At 60.8% G+C, this 16946-nt stretch overlaps 1 protein-coding gene across 5 annotated transcripts in view; it reads right to left on the bottom strand.

Annotated features, from left to right (window-relative positions):
• CBFA2T3 (CBFA2/RUNX1 partner transcriptional co-repressor 3) overlaps positions 1–16946 on the bottom strand; it is a 73063-nt gene that overhangs the window by 50085 nt on the left and 6032 nt on the right. The gene's annotated exons all lie outside the window — the stretch shown is intronic.

Raw genomic sequence — 16946 nt, 5'->3', positions numbered from 1 at the left:
CAATTCTAAGATGCACCTTCATTTCATGCGCCTTTAAGAAGGGGGAACACTCCCTGTTATAATCCCTAAGGTGCTCTTAGATTTCAGAGATGTCAACATGCAAACACGAAGGCCAGGTGGGACAATGGGCAGCAAACAGCCTGAAGCCAGCCTCAGGAGCCACTGAATTCCCCGACAAACAGCATGTTGTCAGTTCGTTGTGTTCAGTTACCAAGTGCAAAGTCACTGGTTTAAGCAGGGTGCTGAAAACCACTGGAGACACAGATCCCAAAACAGCGAGCCTAAAACTGCACTCATCAAAGACCAGGCTGCAGGCCCGAGGCCCCTGGTCCCTCCCCTTTTGGGAGGACTGAGTGCGTCAGACAGCCGGCCGGGCCCCTCAGGCCACATCAGAGGCATGGTGGTAGCTGCGGCCTTGAGAAGGGCTTGCCCGGGGCAGGCGTAGAGACCAGCAGTGTCTCTGGAAGCCCCATTCTCCAGGTGGCGGGAGGGAGGCTCCCCGTGAGTGGAGGCTGAAGGCCTCACTGACTCCCCTCTCGTGCCCCTGTTGCCTCCCGTGGGCTGGTGTCTCATGCTGGAAACAGCCTGAGCACAACTCCTGGGTCTTCGGCAGACCTGGACCCCAGCAGGCCAGCTCGGCCCAGGCGTCCAGGCCATCAGCCACTGCAGACGACTCGTCTTTAAAAAGGATTCTTAGCAATGACAGACTGGCTCAAACATGTATCAGTTACGCCGAAAAATCTTCAGTGGACGTTTAAACGGCTGCCGAGAGTATAAAATCTGCCATACTGTAAGTATGATATTTCTAAATAGAAGAGTGGCTGATGGGCTAGAAAGGATAGCTTTTTAATTTTTTTTTAAATTCTGTTGGTTTTTTTTAACTTTTAATTTTTTTAATGCCCACACAATAGCATTTTGAAAGCCATCATTAATCCATTTAAAAGGACACAAACAGGGAGTTCCCTGGTGGTCTAGGGGTTAGGATTCTCGCTTTCACAGCTGTGACCTGGCTTTGATCCTTGGTCTGGGAACCGAGATCCCACATCAAGCTGTTGCACTGTGTGGCCAAAAAGAAAAAAAAAAAATCATAAAAAAAAACCCCGCAAACTTGCCTTTAACATCTGAATTTCCACACAGCTCCCTAGTTGACACAATGAGCTTTCAACACCCTAAGCAAAACTGGGTAAGTTGGACTTAACCGATTTAAAATTGAAAACTTCTGCTCTGTGGAAGGCACTATGAGGAGTGAAAAGACAGGAGTTCCTTCGGGCTGCAGCGGAAACGAGTCCGACTAGGAACCATGAGGTTGAGGGTTTGATTCCTGGCCTCGCTCCGTGGGTGAAGGATCCGGCGTTGCCGTGAGCTGTGGCACAGGTCGCAGAGGCGGCTCGGATCTGGTGTGGCCGTGGCTGTGGTGCAGGCCGGCGGCTACAGCTCTGATCAGACTCCTAGTCTGGGAACCTCCGCATGCCATGGGTGCGGCCCTCAAAAGCAAAAAAAAAAAAAAAAAAAAAAAGAAGACAAAACAAAGAAAAGACAAGCCGCAGAGTGGGAGAAGCTACTCGCCAAACACACGCCTCGTCAAGAACTCTTCTCGGAAATGTATGAAGCCTCTTCTCTGATGTCTGGGTTTCCACCCGGCTCCTGCCTCCACGGACCAGCCGTTTCCATTCCACCCGGTAGAATTTTGCCCTAATGTATTTTTAGTTTAGCTTCTCTTGTTGCACCGAGCTGTGTAAAAATGCTGCAATGTCAAGAGTTAAGCCTGTCCTTGTGTGCAAGTTTGTCCCCTGGATTCAGTGGCCGTTATACTTAGTGGACTGCAGCTCGTCCAAAGATGTGAATTTCTTACAGATCGTGAGAATTATCAAGCATAAAAAGTACGTTTCTATTAGAAATGCCTCCCCTAAAAAGAGGATGGGCAGATTTTCTTGCGTAGTGTGTGTATCCACGCATAAATATGACTTATTTCCAGGAAAAGAGTTCTGCCTTGACCCCATTCCCGCTGTGGGTTTTTAACATGAAAACGGGAGAAACTCCACTCACGCAGATAAACATCAGGATGACAGGTCAGTGCGCTCTAGTGACCTTCTTCTGACAGGTGTCTGGACCACGAGGTGACCAGTCATAGGATGATTTCAAGGGCTGTGAGCAGACAAGTCCGCAGTCCTTCAATTTTCTTGCCAGGACTGGAAAGCACAGAATTGCAGGGGCTACGTTTGCTGCCAGTGGGGAGCTGGCGCTGGGGAGCCATGGGTGGGCCCAGGCTGGGAGAGGCTGGCCTTTTGGGGGCAATGAGGGAAGGTGACTGTACGGAGGGAGCTGGCAGAGGGGGCCACGGATGGGCCCAGGTGGCAGTGTCCTGCCCTCGCCGTTGGCTGAGGCGGGCGTGGGCACCAGGTTCTGGGGCTTTAGGTTGACCCCTAAGACAGAAAAACCTAAAGCAGAGAGACGCGGGAAAGCTTCCCAGCCCTGGGGGCATGTCTGGCCTCCCCTCGCCCCCACCTTCTGGCCCCTCACCCAAGACTGACCTGACCTGGATCCAGGCAGAGACACCCCAGGAAGGCCAAGGGGACAGGGGCTGTGAGATTACCCTGTCCACCTGGCCTCAGTGCTGAGGTGAGGTTGCCCAGGGAGTGCACTGCACCAACTAACAGGCAGGTCTGCCAATCACAAGGGGCCCCTACCCACCTCATCTGAATCACCTTCTTGGGGTGTCCATGGGGAACCCTGCCTGCCTGGGCCTCCGGCCCACCACCCCACCCCTCACTTACCCCTCTTGCTCACGAGTTCAGCCCCCGCTTGGTTTGGGTCTCCACGCTAAACATCCCTACGAGAGCTACCCCAGGTTACCTCCCAGCCCTGGACCCTGCCTGGCCGGCCCAGCCTATCTGCCCGCTCAGAAAGAAGCACACGGGCACGTGATCCCACCCAGTCAATGACGTGTGGGGAGATGGGATTCTGGAGCCTTCCGGTTCCCATGTGACAAAAGGAAGCTGCCGTCTCCCCACTCTTGGCACTGGGCTTTCTGGAGGTGGCCCCGAACCTGTCCTTACCCAGTGGCCAGCACCCTGAGAAAGACGCTGGCATGACGGGGGGGCAGATGGATGGGAGGGATGGGGAGAGCTGCTGGAACCACCATCTCTAAAACCCAGGTGGCTTCTGGAATGGCTGCTTTGATGATACAATTCCTTATTGTTCCAGCTGGTTTTAACGGAGTCCATTTCTTGCAACCAAAGCTTCCTACCTATTGGCCTTCCTTCCCAGGGGTCCTGATCTCAGCCACGGGGTGGGGGTAGGGGTGGGGGTGGGGGGGGTGGGGGAGGGCAGCTCCCTCCATGAGGAGCGTCTCAAATTTAAAATACCTAAGAATCACCTGGAAGGCTTGCGAAAGTGAAGGCTCAGGCCAGGCAGGTGCTGAGGGGCGGAATTTCAGGGGCACCAAAACCCCCTCAGAATTCGTGATAAATCACACTTTCACTCAACATTTGAAGATATTAGAATAACTGGCAAAAATTCATTAGCGCAAGATAGCAAAACTTTAAATACAGGCAGGACTGCCATTCCTGATCTCTCCCTCTGGAGGGTCTCCACAGCCCGGCCGGGCTCCTCTCCCACCTGGGGCCTGAAGGCCCAGGACCCTGCATGGCACAGTCGCCAGCCTGCCCTTCCCGTCCCATGATCCTGAGTGGTCCAAGGCCACCTTCTGGGAAACAGGACCCCAAAGCATGTCTCAGGTCACTCAGAGGCAGCCCCCCTGGGTGCCCAGGCCAGCTCTGCAGGTGGGCTCGGCCCCACAGGTGAGAGCAAGCTAGTCACCTACCTGGATTCTGGGAGTGGGAGGAGGCTCTGGGCGGTGAAATGCTTTGTGCTGGGGCAGGGCGTGAACCACTTATTTGGTTTCCCTTGAGGGGAACAGGGTCAAGGGCAGGAGGCCTGGCCGGGGAGGGGGGTGGGAGTGAGTCCCGGAGTGACTGAACCAGGAAACGCAGCTGTCCCTGGGGGGCCAGAGAGGACATGCATTTCTGTGGCAGCTCCTGTCCCTTCTGGTGGGGCTGCTCCGGGGACCTCCACTCTCGGCTGTGTCCTCACAGATGAGGGTGGGGGGCTGGTGGTTGGGAGCCAGTGGGTGTGCCCAGAAGAGGGGGGCAAGGGATGTGGGTGGGGCATGGCAGTGGGTGGGGACTAGGGGTGTGGGCGGGGCTCCCCCCCCAAGCACTGAGGATGTGGGCGGGGCCCAAGGACAGCTGCCAGCTGGGCAGAGCCTGGACAGACCCTGCCCAGGGTGGATTCCCTGTTCCTCTGCGGGGCTCTTCCATCTGCTCAGGACTCCTCAGAATCCCGGAGTCCCGGGAGAAGCCTCTGGGGGCCCCAACCCTTGATTCCAGGTCATTTGTTTTCATCCATGCCCAAGCTTTAGTCAGCAAGGCCAAAGAATCAGGATGGCCGTCACGTGGTGGGCACTGTGAAGGGGAGTTCTCTGGGCAAGGCCGTTCATTAGCCTGTGTGCAAAGCCAGGCAGCTACAGTCCCAGCTCCAGGATGGCCAAATGCCACCTGGCCAGGTAGCCTCAGGGGAGCTCTCCCTGGAGAGCGGGCAGCCACCTGGCGTCCCGCCTGTGCAGGCGCTCTGCTGGGTGCTCACGTGGGCTCTCCTGCAAGCCCCGGAACAAGCCCCGTGGGAGGTCATGAACCCACTTTCTGCAGACGAGGAGACCCAGGCCCAAGGGGACCGAGAACGTGCAGGGGGTGTTGGGCTGGTGGTTGAGGGCCGTGCTCCCGCCCCCCAGCCTATGCCCCTCTGTGCCGCCAGTCCTCCCGGCTTACTTCTGCCCTGTTATCTGGCTGCTCACGCCCTGCCACCTCCCCGCCTGCCTGTCTACCAGCGTGGCCACACCATGGGCGACGTCGCAGGAAGGATGGCCCATCTGCTTCCAGACTGCAGGGAGGAATCAAGAATGGGGTGGCCCCTGAGGGGCTGGTGCTGCCGGGAGACCCAGGAAGACCCAGACGCGGCTCAGGCCTGCCCGGCGCAGGGCCGCACAGTGCAAGGCAGGCACCGGACACACGTTCCCCGCAGCAGTTTCCCGGCACCCAGCTCTCCAAGGGGTCCTGGATGAGGGTGGAAAAGGAAGGTTTTCAGACTTTCACTCAGCTCATTGCCCCAGGCCCAAGGCTGTGGGGAAACACAGACCCACTCTGGTGGTCAAAGGACTGTGGACGAAAGCGCAGCGACGGCTCCTACCCTGGCGAAGTCCAGGGCCGGCAAGGGTGCAGGAAAGCAGGCCGCTGAACGCTGTGTCACAGGGCACGGCAACAGCCACCAAGAGCCATAGCCAGGCCCTGCACCTCCTTCACTGAGCTCTGTCCACCAAAGAAGCTGATCGCACGCACATGGCTAAGCAGCAGAGAAAGGCAGAAGCGGCTCAAAGCCCACCTGCAGGCCATGGCTGGGGGGACCCTAGATACTGTAGCTCTGCCTGCCAAGGGGCCAGCGGCTAACGCGTGCTGCGTGGCAGGTGCAGAGGGCAGAACTTGGATGTGGGGGCGGGGGCCCAGGAAGGGGCTGGAGGGGACACGTGCCTGCTCCAGGCTCCCAGCGGGCATCCCTGGGCTGTGAGAAGCCGTCCTTGACCCCTTCCTGCTTCCCCAATGCTGATTTTTTCTGTTGTTTCTGCCCCTGAGGGGTCCTCCCTGTGACCCCCGGCACTCGTCCTGCCTCCTTCCCACTCCAACCCGACTGAAGGGAGTTCCTGAGCTCGCTGGGCCCTGGCTTTCTCTGCCAACGGCTGAGGACAGCTCCGCATCTGCCCAGGGGCCAAGCCCCCGTCCGGTCTCTCCTGTCTTCACTCAGTTTCGGGGGAAATCAGGCCAAGCCGGCAAAACGACCTGCGTGAAAACAGCCCCTGTGCACATTCGAAGCAAAGCCAGCGGGACTGAGGGGGTGCGAGGTCCCCAGGGAGGGGCACACGCTCCACCACGTGCGGGCCGACAAGGGGCGGTCTCGTTTCGGGGAAAAAGGACACATTCCTCACTTTATTTGGAAAAATAAACTCCAATAATATTAAATATTACTATTGGAGTTGATTGATTGATTGATTTGCTTTTTAGGGCTGCACCCGCAGCATATGGAGGTTCCCAGACTAGGGGTTGTATCAGAGCTACAGCCACTGACCTACACCACAGCCGCAGCAATGCCAGATCCGAGCCGTGTCTGCACCTACACCAGAGCCACAGCAACACCGGATCCTTAACCCACTGAGCGAGGCCAGGGATGGAACCTGCAACCTCAGCATTCCTAGTCAGATTCGTTTCCATTGCGCCACGAAGGGACCTCCCTATTGGAGTTTATTTTAAAATGTGAACAACAGAGTGAAAGTATTAAAAGAAAAGACAGGTCATCTGTATAGTATTTACTTGTAATGAAGGAAAGCCAGAAGCCTGGGACAAAAAGACAGACTTGGCTGCATGGCATCAACATTGGCACCAAGAGACCATCAACAAGCCTGAAAGGGTGAAGACGGTAGGACAGGCCTGGGAGGCGTGGGCGGCAGGGGGAACAAAGGGTCTCCAGCACCACGTGGGAGAATGACCACGAGGAGGTAGGAAGTGTAAACAAAGCAGAAACGAGCCAAGTGTATGAACAGACGCATCTCGAAGACCAAACACGAGATTCCTTCACTTCCAGGGTTTTCCTCTAAAAACTCCTCTGAGCACAAGGTCCCGTTTCCCAGGGTCTGATGGTCCTGGCGGTCACTGTTCCAGGTGCCCACGGCTGACCACGAGGTGGCCCGGCCACCACGGCGGGGCTCCCACCCACCACGATGACACCACACATCACGGCAGCCCCAGGGCCAGGGTTTCGCCCTGTGACTGTCAGCCACAGCCCACGGGTTTCTGACTCGGGCCCGGCCAGCGCAATATACTGTCTCCCAGGAATCTGGGGAGGGGCTCTGGGTTTTCTGCTCCCTCCCAGGCCTGGCCCCAGCTCCTGGGGGCCAAGCAGAGCTTCTGGATGGAGTGGTCGGAACCCCTGGGGCCTCGTCTCCTCTGCACGGAGTCAGGGCTGACACATGTGACAACGCCTATCCTGGGAAATGCCTGTAAGAGCAAAATTCACAGCGTGGGGGGCAGGGGGCAGAGGCCTTCACCCAACGTCCGGGCCTGCGGAGCACTCTGGCTTTCCCTGGGAGCCTCGGGGGTCAGCTCTTTGGCCCCAGGATGCCCCTGCTGTCCCCAGAGCTTGGTCAGACCCTGGCCGTCAGGCCTGTTGGCGTCTGGGGGAGACAGGGAGACACAGGTCGTTGCAGCTGCCCGGTACCTTGCTGTCCACCTTGGCCCCATGAGGTCTGGACCTCCTGGCTCGTTGCCCTGCTTCAGCCTGGCACCTTAAACGCGGAGCGCAGAACACGCAGCTCGCCCCCAGTCCACACCAGCCCGGGGCCCCCCTCCAAGGTTTTGTGCTGTTCCACCCAGAACCACAGCCACCTCTGGGATTGGGTCCCCAAGGCCATGGCCAAGGGCAGCTGCTGGTCAGCCCAGCTCAGGACAAATCTCTCGAAGGTCCAGAACTGTCACCCTCACCGAGTGTTCCGGAAGGTTCTAAAGCTCACAAGCTGTACCCAGGCTGCTCCTGGGGGCCTCTCGTCACAACTGTCCTCCCCTCCTGAATATCTGTCCCTACGGCCAGGCAGCCGGCCGGCCCTGTGGCCTCTCAGAGCTGGGGTGTATCTAGGAGGAGGCGCTGTGTGTGCGACACGGGCGTTCGCCTCCAAAAGGGCGATGGCGAGTGTGACAGTCCCTCCCCCCTCGTCCCCCGGAATCCTCACGCCAGGTCCGTGTGGCTGCTCTCAAGCCCAGGCCAGAGAGGGGCAGTAACTCGCCAACACGCCACGTGTAGGTGATGGAGCTGGGTTCGCACAGTGGAATAGGATTCGGCCAGAACGAGGAGGGAGCTCCCGATTCCCACTGCAACGGGAGGAGCTCGAAGACATCACGGCGGGAGAGCAGCAGACACAAGGGCTGCGGGCCACACGGTCCCATTTATGTGAAGCTTCCAGAAGGGCAGGTCCACAGAGAAGGAAGAGCCAGGGGTGGGGGTGGGGGTTAACTGCCAAGGGGCACAGTGATTCTCTCTCTCTCTCTTTTTTTTTTTTTGGTCTTTTTGTCTTTTTAGGGCCACACCCGCGGCATATGGAGGTTCCCAGGCTAGGGGTTGAATCAGAGCTGCAGGTGCCACCTATGCCACAGCCACAGCCACGCTAGATCCTTAACCCACTGAGCGATGCCAGGGATCGAACCCGCAACCTCACGGTTCCTAGTCGGATTCGTTTCCGCTGTGCCACGCTGGGACCTCCAGCACAGCGATTCTTTAGGGAAGATGAAAATGGTCTAAAATTAGACTGTAATTAGGGCCGCCCGGCTCTGTGAACAGACTGGAAACCACTAGAAACAGACGAGACATGTTCCATGGGTGACTTGTGTGCTGGGAGTTATCGCAAGAAAGCAGTTTTCAAGTCAAGGCAGGCCCAGAACCGAGGCACCTTTGGAAGGGCGCGCCCTGCCCTGGCCCGGGGAGGGGCCGCGGGGAGCGTGATGGGACTGGGGCTCGGGGAAGCCAGGTCCCCACGGCAGTCAGAGGCAGGACTGGGTGCAGGCGTGTGGGAGGAAGACCTGAAATAGCTCTAAGAACCTGAAACTCCGGGGAGAAGTTGAGGGCGGTGTGGCCGCCCCGAATGGGGAACTGCTCGCCAGGGAAAGGAGAAGTTTGCCGGGGGTGTCAGGGTGAAGCTGGGTGGGGATGGCGGTGGAGGTGGAAGGGACCAGATTCTCCAGGGGACACGCATGGCCCCAGCGCCCCTGCCCACCACGCGCTTCTTTGTGGAAGGGCCGCGAGAGTGGAGACGGAGAGACTCCTCTTCCCAAGACCAGAGACTGGGGCTGGGGGCGGGCGGCAGGCCCAGCCCGCCACCTCCCACCACCCGCTGCCCGCTGCCCGCTGCCCTTGGAGGTGATGTGAGCTCACACCCCAGGCCGGGAGCCAGGACCCCACCCCACCCCGTCCCTGCAGACTGCCCACCTTGCTTCCCTCTGAGCCCCACCCTCGTCGGCACCAGGTGCCCCTTTGTCAGCTGAGAGCCATGCCAGGCGCCACACAGGGCTGAGGGTTCGAGGTCCAGCAAGCCCTGCAGGACTGACGCACGGCGGGGGAGGTGGCCAAGGCATTGATTAGGGTTGGGTCATTGCCACTGCAGGGCAGACTCTGCACAGGCTGAGGGCACACAGTAGGCGCTGTGACCACAGATGGGATCTGGCAGACGTGGGCACCTCCCCGTCCAGGGAGCTGGCCTGGAGTCACCGTGGCACTTGATGGTGGGTTTTCAGGGGCGGATGTGCCTCAAAGGAGCATGGAGAGCTCAGAGCCTGAATGGAGGCTGGCAGGCTGGGGCTGTGCATGGGGGTCTTCCAGGGACCTCAGCGTCCAGCTCTCATGGGGCCTGGAGGTGTCTAAGGGAAGGCGGGGGTGGTGTGGGCATGCTGCCCTCCTTAGCTCAGGCGCGGGAGAGGGCACTCTGGGCACTGATGGACACGGTGATGTGACCGCCAGAGGCCAGGACGGCAAGAGAGACGGAGGGAAACGAGGAAGGAGAGAGAAGGCAGGGATGAGAGTCCTGGGAATGCCTCGGAGCCCGCTTCTCGTCTCAGCAGCTTGGAAGGTGATGGCGAGGAAGGGGGAAAGGGAAATGCTGGCATCTGGGACGGCGACGGAAGCAGAGCCTTTGGGCCTCCACGGCCAGCTCTGGGGAGGCCCCGCAGCCCAGGGGCAGAGCAGCAATCTTAGCCCGGCCCTGGGCAGCGGGGTGTTCTCCTTTCTCCACATGTAGCAAGAGCCCACTTGCGAAATGGCCCCTTGGGGCCATGGCCGGGCAGGGAGGGTCCTGGGCTGCTTGGGAACAGCAGAGAAGGTGTGAAACTGGGAGCCCCGAAGCTCTGGTCTGGAAGGAGATTCAGAGGTGGGGACTGGAACTCCATCAAGGGTCTTTCCAGAAGTCTGCTGGCTGGGGTGTCCACAGAAGCCTCGTTTTTCCTTATAAGAAGGGGCTGGTCCATTTTTTTGATCCTCTGCACCTTCTATGACTCTTTTTTCCTGTTTGAAGGCAGATGTGATGTCTGGAGGTGGCACAACCACCTTGTAGCTAGGAAGCCATAAGTAAGCGGACGGTGGCATAGAGAGAACAAAAAAGCCTGTGTCCCAGATGCCATCATTGCTGCACCAGCCAAAACCACTGGCCTCTGAGCTTTGTTATGTGGACAAAAACAAACCCTGCTTCTATTGCTGTTAGCTCTTCTGCTGTTTGCACTTGAACACAATCCGATTGGAGAGAGAGTTCAAATCCTTCACGCACGGGGTCGCCAGATTTAGAAAATAAAAATATAGATGTTCAGGTAAGCTTGAATTTCAGAAAAGCGGTGAATAGTTTTTAGTACAAGTGTGTCCCAGGCAGCACGTGGGAGATCGTTCCTCTGAAATTTGTCTTTTCACGGGTGAAGTAACGGAACGGAGAGGTGGCCCCGCCTCTGCCCACAGGCACATCTTGGCTTTGCTCAGAGGTGAATACGGGGTGTGCACCCCGCACCCCAGTCCACAGGTGCGTGAGGTTCCTCTAGAGCCTGGAGTCGGCACAGGCCAACACCGCTGCCGTCTGCAGAGGAGAGCTCAACGGCGACCTCGGCATCCCGGGGCTCAGCGCCCAAGGGCCAGGGCGAAAGTGGCGGGGAGCCCCAGGGAGGCAAGCTCCTCCCGCGGTAAAGCCGGGGCCTGGGGAGAGGGGACAGGACACCAGTGCCCCGGAGTGAGGCCCGGGCGGAGTGTCCCCGTCCGCAGGGACACACGACGGGTCAGCAGGAGCCCCAAGGCTTGGGTTAGGGCTCATTTTTTGCCTTTTTTTTGGGGGGGTTGTTTTTGTTTTTAAGAAAGTTAAGATGATTTTTATGGCGGCAAAATACAGGACATAAACATTACCGTTTTCACCACTGAAAACGACCAATTTGGCAGCAGACGGTCTGTTCACACGAAGACACAGCCGCCCCTCTGTGATTGCACCACCTTGACCTCTTCAGCCCCCAAAGGAAGCCCCGCCCCTCCCCCAGCCCTGGCACCCCCAAATCTGCTCCCCGACCCTGTGGACATACGAACAACATCATGTAATACGCGGCCTTTTGTGTTCGTGTCTGGCTTCTCCCCCTGCGTGTGTCTTCAGGGTTCACCCCAGCTCCCAGCTGCTCAGCTGCTCCCCAGGTTGTCAGGCGACATTTTCTCAGTACCTGGGGTGCCTGGCTCTGTTCTGGCGAGGAGGTGACCAGGCAACCCTTGGACCCTGAAGAGGGATTGCCCATCCAGGCAGCAGCGTGTGGCCGTGCGGGCCGGGACTGGGTGGGGAGGCCGAGGGCCTGGGCAGAGGTGGTCCCTGGACACGGGTTGTGGGCATCTTCCTCTTTCACGGGCAGGGGGCCGTTGGCGTGCGAAGGGTCCCCAGAAAGAAAAGGGGTCCTGGCCTCCAGTGAAAGAGAACAGAGCCGTTCTCCTGTGGCACAGCAGGTTAAGGATCCGGCATTGTCACCGCAGCGGCCTGGGTCTGTGCTGCCACATGGGTTCGAGCCCCAGCCCAGGAACTTACACATGCCGCAGCCGAGAGAAAGACAGAAAGAAAGAGAAGAGTGACGCTCGGGGCCGCGGGCCCGTCCCGGGCAGGAGGAGGCTGCTCCGGGTCTCAGCCAGCGCCGCGCTCCGGCAGGTGCCCCGACTTTCCAGGTACCCAGGCAAGAGAGCTCGAAGGAACCCACGGTCCTCAATGCCCAGACGGTGGTCGGCCGGCCTTCTCAGCTCCCCTTTCCTGCTCCTGCTCCTCCTCCTCCTCCTTGCTGGGGCACTTCCGCAGGCAGAGATCCACGAGGCTCCCCGTCTCCTTCCTCCGACAGAAAGTCCCACCCCACATGAGCGACAAGCTGAGGACGGCCCATGAGTCCAGCCGGGCCGCCGAGGTCCGTGTCCCTCCGGGGACAGGCCTGGGGGTCTTTCTGTTTATGCCGATTGGGTCCCAGATGCTATAAGCCGGGTGTTAGCGTGTAGGAAGCCGACACGCTTCTGTCCAGGAGCGATTGTGCTTCAGCGGCTGCGTTTAGGGTCTCGGGGCGGCGTTCTGTCTTTTCTGGATGGAAAACCGCCGTGACCTCCTGGGCGTCGCCGTGGCCCCCCCGCCAGCTCCCCCCTCAGCAGTGAGGAGACACGTCTGCCATGTGCCTGCTGCGTGTTCGGAGGAGAATCGCGTTTACGGCTTTCTGAGAGGTTTGCTCTCACTTTCCATCTGCACTTCCACGGCCTTTCTTCTCTCCTCGTCCTTCCGTCCACCCACCCAGCTGCCCTCCAGCCATTTCTCCCGGAACTGGGACTCCCAAGGGAGACAGCGAGTCCTTTAATGTCGTGCTTATTTGAATTAAAGCTGATGCACGTCACTCTGGGCCCCGACAATTTGGCTTTATGGCAACACTTCCGCCGATCAAGCTGCTAAAGCGTCAGCGTCAGGGTTTCCAGGAAAGTAGAGGCCAAGCCCATGCCCAGCGTAAAAGACGGACCATGCTAGACCACGTGACCTTTGCCCATCGAAACTGCAATGTCGAGCTATGGCACACTGGCCTGTGGGCGCTGTCACAGAGGGTCCCGTGTCCCCCACGGGCTTAGAAGGACGTTCATCAAACCACATACCAGCCCCTGTGGCCCGTCTTGAAGTAAAAGGCTTTGGCTTCGGCCTCCCAGGCCCTGATCTCGGAGGCTGATTCGCGTGAATGATGAGGAAACAAGGGGAGCACTCGTTGGGCCGGAGACGGGTGACCCTTTAGACTATAGACAGCCACCCGGCAGAGTCCTCAAGCTCCCAGTTCCCTACGAGACAACAAAGGTCTGACACACATTCTTGAGTTGTTTTCACAAGAAGGAGACCCCCCCTCCCCCAGGCTGAGCACAGCCGGGGAGACCTCAGACCAGGCTGAACCCAGAAGACCGATGACGCGGGGAACCACACCTTCATGTCAGCCAATCGCAGACGAGCCGCTCGTGCACCCGCCCCCCCCCCCCCCCCACGCCCTGAAAGCCCCCGAGGAGGAGGGGTCTGCCGAGCACGAGCGCGGTGCGGTGCCTGCAGTACACCGAGCGGTCCGCCCGCACACCCGGCCCCGGGGAGGCAGCTGTGCCGCCCCGGGCGAGCGGCTCCAAGTTCGCTTCAGCGACATTCGTGTCTCAACGCCCACCAGCGGCCCAAGTCCTGCCTCTGCCCCGCTGTCCTGTTTCCCACCGAGGGGGCAGGGCACCCGCAGGGCGGAGGGTTGGTCAAAGTGCCCTGAGCCTCTGTGAGCGGCTCACAAGCGCACGTCTCGGCCCCGCCGGCCCTTCCGGGGCCAGCCTTCCCGTGGCCGCGCGGGCGGTGGACAGATGTCACGGGGCACAGGCAGAGCTCGGCAACGGGCCGCCTGCTACAATCACAACGCCCCCCGCAGGGGCCCCGGCCCCTGTCCCCCCCGCCGGCTCTCACCGGGGCGGCCCTCCTGCAGACCTCTGGGCCCGGCTCCAGGGCAGCTCCGCCTCATGTTCTCGGCGGCGTCAGGGGATGGACGGGGGAGGCCCCAGGACAGGCCATGGTCGCCTCTGGGCGGTGGGCTGGGTGGGGAGGCCTGGGGGCTCAGTCAGCCCCCGGATAGACACAAAAGTCCCCATGGCTGCCTCTTCCTTCTCGCGTCGTGGGGGCGGCTCAGAAGCTGGCTTCTGGCTTCCCGGAGGGGAGCGGGGTTTCCCAGCCTGGAGGCCTCGGGCCCACTGCCCACACCCAGGACTTTCCAGCCCCCAGGGCTCACGGCAAAGGGTCTCCCCAAGAGGAGCCAAGACTCCCAAGGCCCAGAGCTGGGAGGGTGCAGCGGCGGGGCCGGAGTCAGGAAGGGGATGGCGCCGCGGGCACCGCACATCTGCTTGTCACAACCTGACTCCCGGCCGCCGCCGCCTCACCCAGGATGACCGCCGAGCCCACGTTCAGACGGGGATGCCCAGGGTGGGCCGAGGCCCCCACGCCCCTAGTGCCCAGGTGCCAGCACCCTGCCCCCGCCTCCCACCGTGCCGGTGAGAGTCTCCTTGGCCGAGGCCTCCCCCAGGAGCTGTGGTGCTCACGACCTCCAGAAACGCCACACACTGGGGCCGGTCACTCACTCGACTGTGCAACAGGCCTTTCTCAACGGGATCTGGGAGGGTCCCCATCCCTCTGCATGCTGCCGCCCACCCTGCACTGGCCCCGCACTGCCCATGATTGTGGGGAGAAAATAGAAAACAGCAAAAGATGCTAGAATGTGATACTTTCATGCAATAATTTGCAACACGGAGCATCGCAAGGTACCTGGGAAAGACACACACAGATAAAACCAGGTTCCGCGGCAGCTCCCAGGGCTCACCTGTGAGGCTGGCCCCGTTATACAGAAGGGGACCTGGGTCGGGGTGTGGGGGATCGGCTTGGCGGGGCGCCCTGAGCTGGGTCCAGCCCCAGCGGTCTGATTTCACTGCTTCCTGCACCTTCTCACCGCCCCAGGGTGCAGCGGCCTCTGAGCTCTGCTCACCCTGCTCGGGACGGGGCTTTCCTGGTGTGGGTGAATTCTCTCACTGTTTAAACTCAAGGTGGGCCAGGAGACCACGGGATGGCGGGGGCAGGCAGCACGTTGGAGGCCCAGCCCCCGGTGACGACGAGGCCTGTCCCTTCTGTCCCCTGGGGCCCGTGGGCTCAGCAGCCTGACCGCCAGGAAGTGGACAGGAGCCACACGTGGACTGTCTCACACTCTGGCGGCCGGAGGAGAGGCATGAGAAGAAACCAGCCCAATGGCCTTTCACGCCATTCTCTTCACCTGAAACGGAGTCGTGTTCACGTGCATTCAAGTTCAAGACTGTGAAGGCCGTTAGCATCCTGCTTTTGCCCAAAGACTTCGAAAGGCCATGCCAGGGCGGCCGGCTGGAGTGGCAGAGCTGCAGGCCTCCTGGGCGTGGCTGCCCCGGGAGGGGGCCAGGTGCTCAGAGAGGCATGGCCCGGTGACAGCGAGAAGCCGAGCCTGGCCCTCAGGCGTGCGCCGGGCAGAGGCAGCGGGCGGGCAGGGCTGCAGGAGCCGTCCAGCTGTCTCTGCCCCCGAGGGAGGGCGGGAAGCACCTGGCACTTTCGGTTTCCACAGGAAGCCACTGCTCCCCCTCCCCTCAAAACAGCTGTGCTCGCTGCCCTGCAGCTCGGGTGGCCCCCCGCCCGGAGAGCCCCCAGGTGGGGCAGCCCCCCCGTGCTGCAGAGCGGCGGCCTGGGTTGAGGGGCCTGGGGGGCCTGGGGGGGGGGCGGGCGTGCACCTGAGGGCCGTCAACGGAACGGCTGCTCTGACTTGCATTTTCTGTCAGCTGCTTTTAGGATGTGGAGTCCCCACCCTGGGTCTAGACACGCTGTGGGGGTGGGGGTGGGGACGTGTCTGACACCTGTCTGTCCATCCGTCTGTCACGGGCGGAACACCAAGGCAACACCTTTCTCCTGAGACAGAGGAGAGGGGAAGCCGGGGCCGGGGGCCTGGAGCCTCCAGGGAAGGACACCTCCTGCTCCCGGGGTGCAGGCGGGGAGCCCCTCCAGCCCAGCCCCAGAGCGTGTGGACCCAATTTTGGGAGGAAGCCCCGCGTCGAGAGGCCGGGCTGGGCAGGCTGGGCGGGCAGGCTGGCTCTGAGAGCCTGTGAAAAGGGGACTTTCCAGGACACTCAGAGTGCACCCCGAATTGGGAGGGAAGGAGGAAGCTCCGGGAGCCCCAGGGCGGGTGAACCCCAGTTCCTTCCCCTGGCTCCCTCTCAGCCCCTGCAAGTGGCTCTGGCCCAGGAGGGGGTCGCAGCCAGGATCCTGGACCTGGGGCCGGGTTGGGTGGGTGCGGGGGGGCCCTCCACCCTCACCCCCTCGTCACAGACCGGAGACCGGCCTGCTGGGTCCTGTAAGGCGCGCGATGGAGCTCGTTACCAGCCCTGCCCTCCTTCGCCTCCCCGTTGCCTCCCCGTGAGCAAACTGTCACCAGGGAAGCCAGGCGGAGGGGACAGAGCAGGCCCCTGTCCGGGGGGGGGGGGGGGGGCGCGTCCTCAGATCCGCCTCCTCTGACCCTCCCGTCTGTCGCAGCCACGTGGCCCTGCACCACTGGGCCGTCCTCCACAGCTTCTGTGACGCTCCGCAGGCCCGGGGAAGGGACACGGCCGGCGTGAAGGCCAGGCCCTCTGGCTCCCTCCTCCGCCCAGGCCAAGGGCACCGTGGACACTGGCCACATCTTTAGGGCGAGGACAGGCCATCTACCTGGGGTGAGGGGCTGTGAGCAGGCTGAGCCCCCGCCTCCGTCATCTGGCATGTGTACCTTCGTCCACGGCCTCCCCCCAGCCTGTGGGCCCCACGGAGCAGGTGGCCGACACTGCTTCCTCTCAGGAAGGGACCCATTTCTGCACCCGCAGTGTTAAAGCCGCACCCAGAGGCCCACGCCCTCTGCGGACACGCAGCTGCATGGAGTGGGCCCTCGGAAAGTCCAAGCAGGCTTCAGTGGCCGGGTATTGACCCAGGGCAGGGCTGGCCCACTTTCCTCAAGGCTTCGGAGCAGCAGCCAGCACAGCGGCTTCACTCCGAGGCTCCAGGCCGGGCAGGGAGCTCTCAGCCAGGGAGGGCCCGCCCCAGGTGGCAGCTGGCATGCCAGGCGGCAGCTGCCTTGGTCTCCCTAGGGTGGAGCAAGCAGTCCCCACCCTGGCTCTCAGAAGGTTCAGACGAAAGTCTGGGCTGCAGGGTGGGGCTCCCACATGGGAGTGGTGTGCACAAAAGGGGTCTCTTTCCTGAGGCCTCAGCTCAGGGGAGGGCACTGGGTAGACCAGGACGC

This window comes from Phacochoerus africanus, chromosome 8 (genome assembly GCF_016906955.1).
Source record: "Phacochoerus africanus isolate WHEZ1 chromosome 8, ROS_Pafr_v1, whole genome shotgun sequence".
Lineage (NCBI taxonomy): Eukaryota > Metazoa > Chordata > Mammalia > Artiodactyla > Suidae > Phacochoerus > Phacochoerus africanus.
This window is presented reverse-complemented; position numbering and strand designations above follow the sequence as displayed.